This window comes from Ailuropoda melanoleuca, unplaced genomic scaffold, assembly GCF_002007445.2.
Source record: "Ailuropoda melanoleuca isolate Jingjing unplaced genomic scaffold, ASM200744v2 unplaced-scaffold6807, whole genome shotgun sequence".
Lineage (NCBI taxonomy): Eukaryota > Metazoa > Chordata > Mammalia > Carnivora > Ursidae > Ailuropoda > Ailuropoda melanoleuca.
The window spans coordinates 1-4,219 of NW_023242803.1; the positions used below are offsets into that span (position 1 = coordinate 1).

The window sequence follows — 4,219 nt, forward strand, 5'->3', positions numbered from 1 at the left end:
AAATAAAAATAAAAATAAAAAAAATAAACCTATCAAAGGAACCAGTCACAGGCATTTATGGAAAAGGGAAAGGCTGTGGCCTGCTCTACTAATTTTTACTATCTGCAATGACCAAAAGTAGTAGGATTTAGACTGCTTGCTATAAATAGGGTTTCCAGGGGTCTTGCCACCCCCTTTTTGTAAGGTAGGCTCTACTCCCAAGGTGGGGCTTGAACTCAGGACCCTAAGATCAAGAGTCACTTCCTCTTATCAACTGAGCCAGAAAGGTGCCCATGGTGCAGGCCTTTAAAAGCCAAACATCCTTATTACTTCATAACTACCATTCTTCACATGGGGGTTGGGAATCTACTTCCTATAATTTTTCATGACCATTTCACTCCAAACACCAGCAATGATCAATACAGGTCATGAATTTGCCCAAGCAGGCTTCCCGCTGAGCCCGGAGCCTGATGTGGGGCTAAATCCCAGAATGCTGGGATCATGACCTGAGCCGAAGGCACACGCTTAACTACTGAGCCACCCAGGCGCCCCTCATGCTTTCCTTACATTGGTGAAATACCCAAGTATAGAAGGTTATGAGTGTTTGGGACTTTTTTTAAGTTTAATTTTTTTTAGTAATCTCTACACCCAACATGGAGATTGAACTCACAATCTCGAGATCAAGTCCAATGCTCTTCTGACTGATCCAGCCAGGTACCCCTCACTTTCCATAATTTTAAACCAGTGACAGAATCCTTGGGGGTTGTGAGTTTCTGTACAGAAACCACAAAGTTATATTTAGTTTTGTCTCAGGTGTTGAGGGGACAGGCTAACCCCAAATTCAACAGCCTCAAATCCTTTTTGGAATGAGGTAAAAAAGCATAATCAAAGCACTACCCCAAGTGTCCTCCAACTTCCTGTATGGTAGTATTAACTATTATTACTACTACAGGGTGGCAAAATCTAGTAGAAAATGGATGTTATCTGCACTTGTGCTGAGCACCGGGTGATGTATGAGGGGCCGAACTGCTATACTGTGCACCGAAAACTAATACTACGCTGTATGTTCAATGGAATTTAAATAACAACTTGAAAAAAAAAAAATGAGTGTATCTCAAGGAGGCTTCTTCCAATACTTTTGATACAATTTCCTAGAAGGAAAGTATCTACACATATTTGGGATAAAATAAGAAAGAACACATGAACTATGAGCAGCTTGGATACATGCATATATTTAATAATGAAACAATTCATCAACAACAAAAAAATTAGAAAAATTCATGAGACCTCAATGCTGCGGAAGAGAACAGGACATCAAGGCAAAAGATACAAAAACTGACCCAGAAGGCTGCCTGATAAGTGAAGCAAAGGCAAATTTGCTTAGGATAGTAGTATATGCTCTTTAACAGAAAAATGGTTGGAGAGGTACCCATTTATTTGACTGTTTGGAAGCGGACAGCCTTACTGTATGCTGCATGGAATAGAGGCAAAGAGCCAGGAAGGGAGAGAGGGGCAGGGTAAGAGCAATATGGAATCCAGGGTAAGCAGATGGAAGAGACTGAGAGAGTTACAAAGAGATGACTCTAAGGCCTTTTGTTTCCTCTGCAGTCTACAATAAACCTGTTCCAAGTCTGCACGTATGTCAGCCAAGTCCGATCACATAATGAGTAGCACTAGGCACTGTGCAGGAATAGTGGAGGGAGTGGTTTACAAAAGTAAAGGGCTAATACGGTTCCTGCTCTCAAGGAGCTTACAGCCTATATGGGAGACAGAGTCCACGCACAAAACAAATTTACAAAGTAACATAAATATAAATAAATATACATATGAATAAACAACATATGAAAGCTTAAGGGATACTGGGTCAATAATTATTTAGAAGTTCCCAGGTCAAAGAAGGCTTTCTGAAGGAAAAGTTTGGGGACTGAGTATAATGTTAGCAGAGAGTAGGGTATATGCAAAGGCCTAGAAGTGGAAGTAAATATGTCATGTCCAGTAAGCAGATTAGCTTGATTAGAGTAGAAAGTCTACATAGGTCTCGTTGAGAAGTGTGAAACAGTAGGGGGTTAACTTAGTGAAAGACACTGCAGTGTTAGGTCTGGTCCCTAAAACAAACAGGGAAAGAGGTTTTCTTTTAGGTAATGATGATAAGTAGCCACAGGTCCAGGAGCAACTCCAATGCTCTCAAAAGTTTTATAGTTACTCTGAGACAAAGAAACTAGCAATGGGATGGTAGAGAATTATTCAGCATCCTTGAGCAGTTCAAGTAGAAGGAACTGCCTTCTGCAAGAACTCTTACAAAGTGGCAAGTGAAAACAATCAATGAAATTCCTAGATACAGGATCCACCATCCAAAGGCCAGCCAACCAGGTCCCAGTAAAGTCAAGTGCTCAAGAAAAATGTCCTAGACCCTTGTTACTAATTCTTGGTGGGAAGCCAATTGTGTATGCTTAAAAAAGGATTTATTTTTGAGCTACCATGACAATCAACTTTGATCCTAACATTTTAGAAATTAAAATAGGAGGATGAGAAGAGCCCTAATCTATAGGGAAAGCTCACGTCCCTGAAGGAGGACAGGTCAGTAAGGGCCCAAATTCTTCCCTGGTCTTTTAAGAGGAAAGGCAAAACATCACACCTTGAAAAGAGGCTTTTCTCAGCCAAAGCAAGTAAGACCTCTTTCTTTAAGCCTATTGATCTGAAGCTGTTCCAGGAAGGAAAAAGAGTCCAGGCCAGATATTCAGCAGCAGCCGGAGTTGGACCCTATTTCACTAGAGCTCCGCTGGGAGGCGCTGGGTCCTACTGATGTTGAAATACACTGCTGAGGACCAATCTTGATGCCATTTGCCTGTAAAAGAAAAGAGGCAAGAGTTCCCACCTCAGTGCTAAAGTAATTGGGATAAAAGAGAGGGATAAAAAGAGAAATCAGAAATTACATTTTCTAGAAGCAGATATGGCTTTGGCAGGTAACCATGTGCCCTAGCCAAACTGTTACAGAACAATAATCTTCAACAATAAAGATGAGATGACTAGCTCAGATATAAGTACTATAGATGAATACAAGTGACTCTTGTGTCCTTTTTTTTAAGAGCGGGAGGAGGGGAAGGGGGAGAGGGAGAATTTTTAAGCAGTCTCCAAGCCCAGTGCGGAGCCCAACACAGGGCTCAATCTCACAACCCTGAGATGCTGACCTGAGCGGAAATCAAAAGTCTGATGCTTAACTGACTGAGCCACCCAGGCACCTGTCTTTTGTGCCCATTTTTAAGGTGACTGTTATATTTAGGTTTCATAGCTATGTGCAGAATCAGGATGAGATTAGGTAAGAGCAGGAGGAGGTGAGAGAGTAGATGTTGGCATATAATTCTTTTTTGTTTTGCCACAAAATCTGCTTTACAGAAATGGCCCTGTTGAGAAATTAGGAATTACATCACCCCTAAACACTGGGATAATAAAAACTGAGGTTGCAAAGAAAACCTCCCATACTGTATAAACATTTTAGATTACCAACTAATCATCTCTTTAAGCATTCTGGACCCCAGAGTTGAGGAAAAAAACAGAAATTGATGACAGATTTCTGTGTCCCTACATAAAAAAATCAAGTATGAATTGGCATAGCTTCAAATAGCATGATGTTAGAAAGGAAATGCTTACATTCTAGAGGATTTCTTATCCTCTTTAACACAAAGCAAAGTTAACTGTCAGCCCCCTCACCCTTTCTCACCTCATTGTGGACATCAAATAAACCCTGCTGGATCTTCCTATATATTTCTTTGGCTGTGTTAATGAAGGCCTAAAGGAGACATAAATCATATTATTAGGCTCAAGTTTAGATAGAGAAATTAGAAAAAGGTGTTACAAATATTATTCCTACTTGGATATCTAAGGTGAATTAGGAACCATTAAGAGACCAAAGTAAAAATACAGAAGGTCCCCCCAAAAGTCTCTGTTTCAAAAAACAAAAAAGGGATTACATGGTATTTTGATACTGACCCAAGACGTTCCTAGATTGGCACCTTTTCCAAATAAAACAACCATGTTCTGTTCTCAATTAATTACTCATGTATAGTCAATAGCAGGCTTCAGAACGACTACAGTAGAACCTATGAGACCCCCCAACCAAAATATTTACAAGTAACACTGGTGTCTAATCCACACTTACCAATTAATGTTACACAAGGTAAAAGTAAAACTCCAATGTAGGAATCAAGGACAAAAAAAAAAAAAAAAAAAAAAAAAAATTCCC

The 4,219-nt window shown here is 40.0% G+C and overlaps 1 non-coding gene across 1 annotated transcript; it reads right to left on the reverse strand.

Annotated features, from left to right (window-relative positions):
• Nucleotides 1–1,195: 1,195 nt before the first annotated feature.
• On the reverse strand, nucleotides 1,196–4,137 carry LOC100464694. Its single transcript, XR_004623084.1, has 2 exons — nucleotides 3,698–4,137; nucleotides 1,196–2,824 (listed from the first exon to the last, which is right to left on the reverse strand). It is a non-coding gene; the product is annotated as an uncharacterized LOC100464694 (transcript).
• Between the last annotated feature and the right edge of the window lie 82 nt (nucleotides 4,138–4,219).